This window comes from Hylobates moloch, unplaced genomic scaffold (assembly GCF_009828535.3).
Source record: "Hylobates moloch isolate HMO894 unplaced genomic scaffold, HMol_V3 SCAFFOLD_5, whole genome shotgun sequence".
NCBI lineage: Eukaryota > Metazoa > Chordata > Mammalia > Primates > Hylobatidae > Hylobates > Hylobates moloch.
The window spans coordinates 44,933,716-44,947,505 of record NW_026652280.1 but is presented as its reverse complement, the minus strand read 5'-3'; the positions used below and the strand labels follow the sequence as shown (position 1 = coordinate 44,947,505).

At 36.9% G+C, this 13,790-nt stretch overlaps 1 protein-coding gene across 30 annotated transcripts in view; it reads left to right on the top strand.

Moving 5' to 3' along the window:
• DTNA (dystrobrevin alpha) overlaps positions 1–13,790 on the top strand; it is a 391,156-nt gene that overhangs the window by 207,745 nt on the left and 169,621 nt on the right. For 2 of the 30 annotated variants that reach the window (XM_058438467.1, XM_032152533.2), the window contains exon 1: positions 3,837–4,074. The exons of 22 other annotated variants lie outside the window; for them this stretch is intronic. The gene's annotated coding sequence lies outside the window, so the exon portion shown is untranslated. Of the gene's footprint in view, positions 1–3,836; positions 4,075–13,790 lie in introns of those variants that run through there. 6 more of the 30 variants (XM_058438472.1, XM_032152537.2, XM_058438476.1 and 3 more) reach the window with 4 other exon arrangements.

The window sequence follows — 13,790 nt, the reverse complement described above, 5'->3', positions numbered from 1 at the left end:
CCCCATTGTTACAATTCAAAGGAAAAGTGCATGTTTGAAACATCTTAAGGGTAAAATAGAATATCTTGATATTAAATTGTATAAATTGAGATGGCTTGCAACAGACTTGTTCTTTCATAAGAAATGTTTATGAGCAGAATAGATACTAATCCGATTAATATTTTTTAGGTCAGCTGCTCAAAGTGGCCCAAGAAACAATTGCAAAAATTGTTCAGTAGATCACAATCTTTTTTTGTGGCTGTCAACACACTTTCTTTTTTAATTTAAACCAGTGCCCTAACAATAAAGCACTTTATGGTATGAAAAAATAAATAATAATTTTTAACTATGATGTGAAAATTGCATTTTCAGAGGTTCAAATTGTTTTGCTTGTTTTAATTTCATTAACATTAGCCGTCAACGTTTTTTGCAGCCATGTTGCTTAATTTAAGCAAGTGACTTCTGAGCCCATGTTGTTACCTTGAGTTTGTGGGAAATTAGGTGCTCTCACATCTGAAGAGAGGGCAGTGCAGCATATAACTTTGAAGCTCCCTCCTGCTTCTATGGGACTAGGATTTGGCAAATTGACTTCCTGGGGTACCTTCTGAGGCATCATTACCTATGTCTCAAAAACTGCTTCTAAGTGATTGAATTCTTCATATGAAATTAAGTGGGTCACAACAGCACAGATTATGTTGCATATTTTGTTCGCATGAGGGGGAAGTTTAATTTTAACATTTGCAAAAGGGGATTTAAAACTTTGTGAAACCAAATACACTGGCATCATATTCCCTAGGGGTTAAAGAATCAACAGTCACTTTAACATCTGACAAAGGATGCATCTTCTGTTTGGCAATCAATCATATTAAATGCTCTAGTAACAGTGTACCTTAACTAGATAAATGATAGGCTGTTACATTTACAAAATGAAAAACAATTAGATACGTGTAATGGCCGCATAACCAATCTGCAGGGGAAAATAATGTATAAGGTAAACACTCCTGATGAAATGAATGCAGGCAGTGAGACAGTCTCTATTCAGCCAGCCACACAGGAGAATAGGTATGAATTATTCAAATTGGGGTTCAAATTATTCTAATAGTCTCTCCTTCATCAACTGTTTTGAAGAGGATTAGGGAGTGCTAATTTTCCGGAGTAGCTGCTCCTTGCCTTTTTGCCTGGTCGGCCTCACACATTTTATAGGATTGGATCATCATGAGTCACCACACTGAAGGATTTTTCAAGGTTGGAGCAGTGCCAAAGCTATTTTAATCATCCCAACTGATTTGTTGTAGGACTTTTCTTTCTTACTTACTTTTTAATGATAGAGAAATCTTGCAATGTGCAACATTCACTTTATTCTTTCTGGTAACTTCCTGCAATGAAAAAAAAATTGTTTTTTTCTACCACAGGCTTTTTTAACCCCTGGCTGCTGCTTTGTACCATATGCTTCAAAGGGATTTTAATGCTAATTTTCCGATGCCATTGGCTTTGGTGTCAGGTAGTTTCCTGAATTTGATTACTATGGAGAGAAGCAGCTAAATAAAAGTCTACACTAGTGGGCAGTTTACAGTACTTGTTAGAGATCAAGGTGACCTTGTAAAGGCTTCTATTGACACAATATTGGTTAATTACAAAAAATGTAATCTATGTATATAATTTATTTATTTATTTATTTTTTTTTTTTTTTTTTGAGACGGAGTCTCGCTCTGTCACCCAGGCTGGAGTGCAGTGGCGCAATCTCAGCTCACTGCAAGCTCCGCCTCCCGGGTTCACGCCATTCTCCTGCCTCAGCCTCTCCGAGTAGCTGGGACTACAGGCGCCCACCACCACGCCTGGCTAATTTTTTTTTTGTATTTTTAGTAGAGACGGGGTTTCACCGTGGTCTCGATCTCCTGACCTCGTGATCCGCCCGCCTCGGCCTCCCAAAGTGCTGGGATTACAAGCGTGAGCCACCGCGCCCGGCCTATAATTTATATTTTAAAGCCCTTTATGATGAAGATTCTTTACAGTTCATCTTAATTTGAGAAAGTATCATTAACAAATAACATATAGACCATTTTTTAAGAATCCAAAATGAATACCACAATGAACTGCTGTACTTGTGTTTTTCTTCCATATTTAAAGATGAAAAAATTTAACTACAATGTTTAACATTCTTCCCACAGTCCATTTCATACTAGAAATATGCTTAACCTTTTGACTGATCAGTTGCTCCTAGCTGGTTTGTGGGTTGGAGCAAGCAGCCCTTGCTCTTTGCCTAAAAATGTCTCTATATTTATGCTGTGTTGTTATGTTGCTATGTAAACCTATGTTAGGAAACATAGGATTGTTAATGCATATTTTGTTGAAAATGACAGTTTATTCAGCAAAGGGAAGTCACATGCCAGTCAGCTTTCTCATGGTCCCTCTTGTTCAAAAATCACATATTTACTAAATAATACTAGCCAGAATTTATTGAGCATTTAGTATGCTTCAATGCTTGGTACTTTCCTTGGACTATCTCATTTAATCCATTTTCATTCCTTGTTAAAGTAGGAATTTTACAGAAGAGTAAACTGAGGGTTAGAGAGGTTAAGTAACCTATCCAAGATCACAAAAGTAGTATGCGCTAGAGCCAGATTTCAAATCCGCATCTGTTTGATTCCACAATTGCTCTTCTTAAGAGCTCCTCTGGCTTGCCTCTCTTTGTGATGTGATGTACTAAGAAAAATTCTGTGCAGATCTCTGAAGGGTTTAACCACAGAAAGACATGCTGTGAAGACAGTCCTGGAGGAGTTGAGGGAAAGCTTTCAGATGCCATCTTTATCCATTGAAGAAGTAGCCCTACCTAGTGCCAAGTGTTTTGATGGTTACTTGGTAGAGAAAGATGAGTAAGACAATGTTCCTCTTCCTCTGGGAGTCCATCTCTAAAGGGAGAAGATAGATATGCAAACAAATTATTGTGAAATATGAGCTAAGTTTGGGAAATAAGGAAGGTTGTGCAAGAGCAGAGTGATGATGCGAGGCCTGAGGGATGAAGTAGCCACCCCTGGAGGACTGGGGCACCCACTGGCTGGTGAATGTACTATGGTGGGAGGAAGGACCATGCTGACATGCTGGCATGCGGGGAAGCTCCAGTCACCTGGGACTTGCTCAGCCTTTCCCTAAAGGACTGGTAATGCGCTGAAGGTGATTCCTTAAATCCTAACTACATAGCCATTGGTTTGGGGAGTCCCAGTATTGCTCAGAGTTCGTATTGTTTCAAATCCAAGACCGCTGCTCTTAATATAGAGCCCCCCGCCCTGCAAATATAGCCTGATCAATTCCAGCAGGCTGTGTTGCCTGCTTTAAATTTAAATGATAAATTTTAAAAGAACTGAAATCTGTTTAAATAGCAGTTAAACACAGGGTTTTGATGAAAAGAAAATGAAGAATTTTACCTCCCACATCTAAGCTGTGATTAGAAGTTTGCTCTAGAAAAAAAGCAGTTTGAAACTAGCCCTTCATACACTGATGTAGTGTTTTCAGCATCTGTGTTTACTGAATACGTTACTGCATTTTTTAATGTTTCTAAAGGAGCTGTGGGATTATTGCTGCATTTCCTATTGAGTTAGTAACTGACATTTAAAAATATTTAGTTGGCTGATGTAGTAGATAATGATCAGTATTTCAAAAGATTAATGGTGACTTAAAATGCATAGAGTTATTTCATTAGTTAGTTGGGAAACCTTTTATTCTTATACTTCTGTTATTTTTTTCTGGTTCATGAAGTTGAGTCAGCAAGAGAAGCGTATTCAAATTAGACTTGTCATACAGAAAAAAAATGTGACTTTGTCAGGGTGGGTGGAGGGGAAAAAAGCAACTTTTTGTCAGTCTTTTGTATTTCAGCAGCTGGATTCATTGCTACCATGGTAACGGACCACATGATGAGGTGTATTAGATTGCTGTGTGTTGAGCACAAGGGGAAGAATGAACACAGCTTTTTATTGAAGTTAAAGGTTACTTTGGAGTTTCTTTGGAAATGTGTAAGGTCAAATACTATAGTTTTCAGCATATGTAGTACTTCAGAGGAAGAATTAAGGGGCATGTTGGTGCATTTAACTACAAAACCAGGTAAGGTACAATTGAATCTATGAAACTGAACTCTCTGACTTCTGTCGCAGTGGCATAACTTGCTGGGTGGAATTTCACTGTCGCCCCCACCCCCACCCCAACATGGGCACCCGATAAATTTCTTCTGCCCACCCTCCTAGCTCCTCCACCTCCGGTTTCAGCTGTTTTTAATTTGAAAGTCTAAGATGTTGTGAAATGTTATAGTTTTATGGCAGTGTGTGTGTGTGTGGGAGTGTGTGTGTGTGTGTGTGTGTGTGTGTGTAAGTCAAAGAAAGAAAACTGCAAAGGAAGTAATAAGAATGCAATAACTGGTGTCTTCAAATCAATGTAGACCTGAACAAAGTGTTTTCTTGTTTTGTTTTTTGAAAATTGTCCGCTTTTCTTAGAGGACACCTTATTAGTGGCATTTGTCCAAAGCTACTTGTCTCTTCTACTAAATTAAGCAGCAGGACAAAGTTTTCCAGCAAAGTTATTTAGTGTGTTTATTGTATGTGAACTTTTGTTTTTCTTTCATCATATGATTGCCAGCCTCATCTAACATGTATAGCCCAGTTTTATCTATATTTTTTAAAACATCTATTATTTCTATTAGCATTCTAATCTTTTAGGCATTGTGGCTGTATGTGTGTTACAGGATTTAAAAATAGAAGTAAATACAACATGGGTGAGTGCAAAATGAACTCTTTTGCTTAGAGGCTGGTAGGAACTGAAGGTAAACAATTCAGTGTGGCTGTGTGGAGCATCAATTCCCAGAGCGCAGACGCCTTCTCACGCGTTGTTTACATATCACCCTGGCAGCTTGTTTCAAAATGGGAGGCTTTGGTACACACAGAGCAAGTTAAAGGAGAACAATTTCTTTAATAATAACTTATTTCAATTACTTGTTCATGGCTTCTACTGATGTTTGATGTTTGACTTTCTCGTAAGATATTAGGATTTACTCTTATTTTAGCCAGGGGTTTACTTATGCAACTTCTTTCCTTCCTCTTAGAACAAAGTTGTCTTAGCAGCTTTTAGAAATAAAACCTAACTAAATAGTAGCAAAGCCCTACTGTTATTCTAGTGTATTCACTGTCCACCTGAAAAAGTGCAGCTATAGGAAAATCTTTTTGAAAAATACTTTCTTAGTGAACTAAAATCAATTATGTGCCCTTAATTGGCACTAATTAGGATAAAAGCCAATAAATTATCCCGTTTGTTCATACAGCATGCTTTCTTACAAAAGGAAAACTTAGATTTTATTAAATTTATTTATGCTCTGTGATTTTCATCGCGATTTCCTTAATCTCTCTAGTTTCCATATGTCCAAGCCATTTTCTAAGTTTAAGCAAGGAGTCATAGTCATTATTCAAAAAAATTATTTGCCATGATTTCAAATAAAGAGAACTGTTTCTATGATGACAGATATCAAAAGTACTATAATAGCACCTAATATTGTAAATGTTCATGCTTGTATCTGAATTTATTCCTTTCTTTTTCCCTTTGTTGTTTGAGTACAAATGAGCTATGTCCATGTCTTTCAAAACATGAGATATTTTTATAAACATAAGTTGTTACTACTAGAGAATAGGGAGTTTCTAAAAATCAGTGAAAGATGATACCTGGTAAACTATTCTAAAGTATGAAATTATTGAAACTGACAATATCTGAAGTAGAAAGTGTTGTGTTTTATTAAAAGAAAAATAAAAGAGGGAAAGAAGAAGCAAGATAGAGACACAGAGAGAGAAAAAAAGAAATGAAAAGATATACAAAAGATAAAGATAAAAGTGTAAATGATCCCTTACCCAAGTGTTTTTCTTTCCCACCAGTACTGGAAAGGGTTAAATCTGTATATGTCAGAGAAGGGAGTAGTAGTATGGATGAGGGAAATTACCAAAAAGTATTTTTATTTCACTATTCCATCTTTAAAATACATGATAAAGTATAGATAGTTCCTTTCTATTAATTAAAATGAAAAAAAATTCTATAGTGAGGTTGTCTCAGTCTTTGTAGTTATGGGCTACCAGCCAGCTTAGATATTAGAGCTACAAGTGTGTAAAAAGCAATATACGCCCAAATTTCTGTGATCTTTATTCATCTGACATTAGGCCATATGTACACAAAAAATTCTGAAATAATTTTAGCTGAGAGATCACAAGATGGAAGATCTTTTTTTTTTTTTTTTTTCGAGACGGAGTTTCGCTCTGTCGCCCAGGCTGGAGTGCAGTGGCGTGATCTCGGCTCACTGCAAGCTCCGCCTCCCGGGTTCACGCCATTCTCCTGCCTCAGCCTCTCTGAGTAGCTGGGACTACAGGCGCCCACCACCACGCCCGGCTAATTTTTTTGTATTTTTTTTTAGTAGAGACGGGGTTTCACCGTGGTCTTGATCTGCTGACCTCGTGATCCACCCGCCTCGGCCTCTCAAAGTGCTGGGGTTACAAGCGTGAGCCACTGCGCCCGGCCAGAAGATTCTTTTATAGTTGTTTTGGTATTTTCATTCTTAAGAAGCAAAATTGACTTTTGATGTACTTGCTTTAAATTGTAAATTTTGCCAAGATGTTTTAATTGTACAACATTTGTTTCAACTCTTGTTTAAATTATGCTTTCTTGTTAATTTTGAATAATTTGTAGTGTTTGCTAACATTTTAGATTTAATCTCTAGAGCTGCCAAGAGTCATAGACCAATAGATAATTATCTGCAAACATTTACCGCTACAAAGGAGATAGATATTTAACAGTTTTTTAACATGTTAGAAAAGAACCATATTGAGTAAAACAGTATAGCCTCTTCTAAAAAATTAATGATATTTAAACTCCAAGAAAATATTTCTGAAATAGATGAAGATCAAGCCAATGAATGATGACTCAATATCATCTAGATACTCCATTTTTAGGAGTTATTTTTTAACCTACGATTTTATTAAGGTGAATTTTATTATTGACCACTATGTAATTTTTGACATGAAAAGAATTGGACTTTTGTTTTAGAATTCTAAGACTTTTCAAATGAAAAAGAAAGTAATGGTACCATGATCATGATGATAATGATAATGACAATAATGATTAATTTGGAGAATAAGATAGATTAGAAAGCTGTTGCCTCTTTGTGTAGTAAAAGGCCAATGTTCTTAGAAGGAAAGTGGAAATTACTAATGGGTAGTATGATTCTCAGAAATTAACCCTCAAATTTAATTAATTATATTAATAGCATTTATAAGTCACTAGGAATAGAGGTGCTTGGTATGTTATTATCAGACTTTATTATAAAATATCTTGGCTTTGTTCAATAAGCAATAGAGGCTGTCATCAAAAATGATTAAACTTATCAAGAATTGTACAATGTGTGGGTCAGTATCTAACAGGAAAAATGTAAACTCATTTCTAGGAAAGAACAATTAGTTATATTTTTAGTATATAAAGGGGCAATCAACTGGTCTTCACTTCATGGTATTATTAGCTGGATATTTTAGAGTGGTATTACTATAATAATTCCCCACTCAAACACACATGTTATGAAATGTTCACTAGACACCATTTCAATATTTTAATTGGTTTTAATTTTTTAATTATTTATTTTAAATAAACAACAATATTTTGTATCTGAAACCTGTTAATTTTGATTTGTTTGGTGGAACATTTACTCAGAAAAATTACTTACCTCTACACATCCCTAACATGAAAGAAAATACTGGATGGATTGGCAATTCCAGTATAAAATGTGGATCCATGAAAGTAGTGGAAGAAAATATAGAACTTACAATAGAAAAGGATGACCTCGAAGACAAAAATCATAAAGGAATGGTAATATGAAAACTTATTCCTTCTAGAATATGTTATATACAAAATTAAAAAGATAAATAGCAAATTAGAAACAACATTTGCAACATATATGAAAGAGAAAAAGTGAATATCCATGTTATGTAATGAGGTCTCATAAATCTGTAAGAAAAAGCACTTCCCTTTTTATTTTAAAAATATCTACAAATTAAACAAATGCCATTTTAATTATTAGCAACTATTTTTTAAAGGGGAAAGCAAAAGGAGGAAGGGGGAGATAATGTCTGGTTTAGGAAAAGTCTGGAAAATGGGAACACATATACACTGCTATATGATAGCAGTGTGCGCTGGGTGCGGGTGGGGAATTGATCAAGCTGGCAATGTGTAGCAAAGTCTTTAAAAATTGCATATCCTTGGACCCTACAGTTCTACTACTAGGAATATGTCCTAACAAAATAAATAGTCAAACATATTTACATAGTTTTTCGTTGTTTCAGACAATGGCAGTCTGAAAAAGAAAATCCAAGAAATGTAAAAAACACATGAGCTCGTATTTTCTCTCTAGAAGCTATAAAGCTGTAAGAAGTCGGCCGGGCGCCGTGGCTCACACCTATAATCCCAACACTTTGGGAGGCCAAGGCAGGTGGATCTCCTGAGATCAGGAGTTGGAGACCAGCCTGGCCAACATAGTGAAACCCCATCTGTCCTAAAAATACAAAAAATTAGCTGGGCGTGGTGGCAGGCACCTGTAATCCCAGCTACTTGGGAGGCTGAGGCAAAAGAATCGCTTAAACCTGGGAGGCGGAGGTTGCAGTGAGCCAAGATCGCACCATTGTACTCCGGTCTGGGCAACAAGAGTGACACTCCATCTCAATTAAAAGAAAAAAAAAAAAGCTGCAAGAAGTCATAGACATGGCTCTATGCTGGTGTAACTGTTGACTTCCCAACTCTTTAGATGGAACATGTACAGGCAACATGGTGTAGAAAAAGAGTGTTGGCTTAGGAATCAGAATGCCTGAATCATGCTAGTAACTAGCTGAGTTAATATAAGTATGCAAATTTATGAAAGTATTAAAATAATAATGTTAAAGAGTAGAAAAGTCTGTGAATCCCTTTACCCATCTATATGTGTTCTTCACCGCTGATTTGCAAATAAGAAGTCTCATATTAAGTGGGAAGGGTACACTTTTATAATTTCACTGAAATTCAATACCAAATGGTAAACTCTGGAATGCCTTGACTGTGAGAGAAAATAACAAAATATTTTAAATAGGATATACATTCCAATTACTATTTTTTGAAATTTATTCTAAAGAAATTTCTGCTCATATAAGGATGGGCAGAGGATAACTGGGCTTGAATAACTGGGCCACACCTACATTTACGTGTGGTGGACAGGCAGAGCTCCAGAGCAATGCTGTTCAAAATTCTGTGATGCTAGAAATGCTCTATATCTGCTTAGTCCAATATTGTAACTACTCGCCACATGTGGCTATTAAGCACTTGAAAGGTAGTTAGTGCGACTGACGAAACAGATTTCAAATCTTATTTGATGCTAAGTAATTGAAATAGCCACGTGTGTCTAGTGCTATCTTATTAGACAGTGACACTCTAGAATTAAGCACAACAAATAGGGTCTTTTATTTAATATCGGAGGTTAATTTCAAGCACCTCTGATAAATTAGGATGATATAGATAGGACAAGAAGGTGAGTATTCTTTGTGAAATTTCCCTTTTATCTGCAGAAATACAGATCAATGAAATCCTTTGATTCTAGTGAGTGCAAGTCCAAGATTTTCCAGAGAAGTGTTGGTCTTAAGTAGTCTGTAGTTTTGTTTGCTTAAGAATTTTAATGCTCATTCATTTTCTCATTTATTTTTTAAAAAAAACCTTATATTGAATATATTTGTGTTGGACACTGACATTGAAAAGATAGTAGTAGCGCAGAGTTCCTTGATTCAGGAAATCCTTGGAATATCCTAAGGAGTAAATGATGCAGAGCAGATACTACAGAGGAGGGGAGAGAAAATGATGTGTGGAGAAGGAAGCACTGGGATAAACCTTACAGAAATAGCCAGTGTTCAATAGGAGGCTAGGGAAAGGAGGATCTTGAGAAACAGAACAGTATGGGAAAACCAGGGAGAGATGAGAATCAGAAATGTCTGGAAATGTAATAATGGCAGCAGCACAGAAAATAGACTAGTGTGTAGACAGAAATGAGTCCAGAAGTTAATGTTACAATCCAGAACAAGGATGAGGAAAGTTCAGAGCTAAGGGGATGAAAGTAGAATTTAAAAAGAGTAGACTTGAGAGGTGTTTTGTCTGTTGCTTCTCTTTACAATAAGTCAGGTAGAGAACAACTGATTTATCTTTTAAGCCCCCTTGAAAATTGTCAGTTACTGCATACAATGCTGGAGCAGGATTTTTGTGGCCAAGGAAACTGAGCGTATCTTACAATATGCAAGTTTTTCAAACAGGACCAACTTACATAAATCATCCTCTTGGAAGTAGGTGCAACTACATCATGTATGCAGTTGAAATGTATGGCACATGACAATTTTGTTCTGGGATGTAATGTAACTGAGGTGGAAACTTAATATTTATGAGACTTCCTCTTTTGTTAAAATCTTAACTTTCTTTGATTTTGACAAATAGTGTTTTTATTTCTCTAAAAATACAAGAATTTAAGAAGTATGTAATTAGGCACCATTTAGAAAGGTCAAAAAAGCAAACTTCTAGTTGAATTTATGATTTGGGTACATTATTATTCTCCAGTCTTTACCCCATGTTGATGGATTTTTTTTCTCTTGGCAGTATATCCAGGTTCATTTATAGGTTGGAAGATAGTAGAAGCCGTTATTCCAGCATCAAAGCCCCCACTGTTTTCTAATAAGACATTAGGTTTTATTTCTTCCAAAGCCTTATGATCACTGCAGTCAAAAAAAGAAGGGTGGAAAATGCAGAAAAATGGTGGAGGAGGTGGAGTATGGTCTTGGTCATAAAGAACTGAAAGGACAAAGGCATTACTGAAGAGTATGGGCATTAGTCTGACTGTAAGGAGGACTTCGGCAGTAACTACAAGCCAGAGTGAGTGAGGAAAGAATAGCAGCCATTTGGGCAATGTGCTGACCATGTAGTTAGTTTCCATGTGTGGTGATACTAGGAAACCCGAACATACAGCAGGACAGAGAGGAGCACATCATGTGAGAGTTCCATGAGTTCTCGGATTTAAAAAAATAGAAGACTTTCTACGTGCAAGATACTGTTCTAAGTACTTTTTGTTTGACCTATTTAAGGCAATTAACCCTTTTTTTTCGGAGGACAGTCGTAGAACATGGAAATCACTGAAGAAATATAAGTAGTGGCAGGATGCAGTGGCTCATGTCTGTAATCCCAGTACTTTGGGAGGCTGAGGTGGGTGGATCACCTGAGGCCAGGAGTTCAAGACCAGTCTGGCACCAACATGGCGAAACCCCGTCTCTACTAAAAATACAAAAACAAAACAAAACAAAACAAAAACTAGCCAGGCATGGTGGTGTGGGTCTGTAGTCCCAGCTACTCGGGAGGCTGAGGCAGGAGAATCGCTTGAACCAGGGAGGTAAAGGTTGCAGTGACCCGAGATCGCACCACTGCACTCCAGCCTGGGTGACAAGTGTGAGACTTCATCTCAAAAATTAAAAAATAAAAAAGTAGTTATTATCTCTCCATCAATCCTCACAACAACCCCATGAGCAGGGTACTTTTTACCATCTTTATTTTACAGATGAAGAAATTAAGGCCCGAGAGGTTAAATAATCCCCCAAACAGCATACAGTTAATCAGAGGGAGCTATATTTAATGAGCTCAACTACTACGCCATCCTGCCTACTCTTAATCTATGTTAATTTTATAATATGTACAGAGATGATACTTGTAACGTGCTCACAAAGTGCCTGACATATAGTAAACCTGCAAAAATGTTAGCAATTATCATTATGTAATAAGATTTAGAAGACTTTCCGGTATTTATGTCATTCTACAGTGACACTGCTCAGAAATAGTAACAAGATTTTTAGGGCAGCTCTGGATTTTCCTTATGTAAAGTGTAAAGAAAGCTTTGTTTAGGAGCATGCCCTTATAAATTGGAGAAACTCTTCTTCTCCGCAAATACTATCAATCAGTTTGACTGGCACAGTTGAAGTTTTTACCTCAAAGAATGGGCCTCATTGAAATGTTCTGTTTACTCATCTACATGGCTCTGACCTTCTGACAGAGAATGACTGCTGCTAATGGTAGTAATGAGAGCAAATGAAATTCCCTTCCAAGCTTGGTATTTGAATAATATGTCAATTTGTTCATTGCCGTCTTACTAGGAATTAAATGCCCTGACATTTTTATAACCTAAGGGAGCTAGTGCGAGGTTGACAGCCAGAAAAGGGAATCAGGCCAGAGGCTGGCCAAGGCATAGTCATGAGGGGGTGGAAGGGTCACAAAGTCAAAGTCAAGCAGGTGGATCCAGGTGGAACCCAACCAGACTCTAGAACAAAGTTAGGTTCAAAGTTGGGTTCTTATCTCCTTTCCCTATAATGTGGGCTGGTAGGGGTGGGTTGGTTGTCATCCTCTGTACAAAAAGAATTGTATAGAAAATTAGCTGGCTCTGAAATCTAACTGAAATAAGAAAGTCAATAAAAGCAGAATTAAAGATACTGAAACATTGTAGATACAGGCAATGAAAGAACAGTGTCTCTGTGGTACTGGATTTCCAGTGGGGAATGATGCTATTTGGGTTAAGATACAGGTGAGGCTGAGGAACTTTGAGGATACCATGGCTCAGAAAGGAAGAAATGTGAGAAAGCTAGAGAGGTACATGAGACTACAGGGGAGAAGGGAAAGGCAAAATCTGGATTCTGAGTGATCAGAAGTTGTCATCTGCTTTGCTGGCTCCTATAGTTCCCTTTGTCTTTATCAGTGACCTGAGAATTCACAGGGTTTTCACCAGTGATGTCACTGGGCAAGTGTGCCAGGCCGACCACCCAATAAGAGGACAAGGAAGAGAGAGAGGAAGGATCAGCAGAACTGTCACCACTCTGATTCTGGGGTGTGGGAGCTGGGGATGTGGGGTGGGGAATCTTCCTCTAGAGGTTTGTTCTCTGCTATGTTACTCCCATCTGTGATGGCTTTTTCTCCATGAGCTTAAATGGTGATGGTTATCTTCCAACTATTAGGGAATATGTTGATAATGTTAGTGATTCATAGAGTCTCTGAAATAATCTCTGCAAATGTTATGTGTAGTTGATTATCTGGAGAAGTAACAAGCTTTTATCAACCATAATAACTAAATTTGTATGGTGATTTACTGTTTGCAAAATATTCAATTATGTTATATTTGAATCTCCCACAATCCTAGGAGTTAGATGACACCATCAATTCCTTTATAAGGATGAAGGAAATCAAGCTCAATTACTTTCCTAGAGGCACTGGGTTTGATAGCAAAGCACAAATTTTAATTTACTGATTTACTAATGTATCCTGCTTCATTCAACACCTTTTCACCTTTAAAAGTAAAAATTGTCTCAGTGATAGCTATTTACCTTTAGAAAATGGCTATTACAAATAAAGAACTCTTACATTTACTCAGATTGTTCAGATTAAATTCTCCCTTTAAACATACTTTCAAGGTAGTTTATGTACACAGTAGGTATTCAATAAGTGTTAACTGCTTGATTATTGTCTCTTTGCACTCCTCCAGAGTAATCATTCTGATTCTCACACATTGGATTAAAAGGTTGTTTATTTTGGAGTAGAAGGGAATACTCTGCAATTACAATTCCCACCATGGGAAACTAATGAAAAAAAAAATGTGACGCAGTTCTTTTTAACTTAAGAAAATAATCTAGCCTCTAACATATAAATAAGTAGACTTAAAATAACTGGACAAAGCCAGAAGGCAACAAGGCAGACATCTTATACTTAGGCAAAAC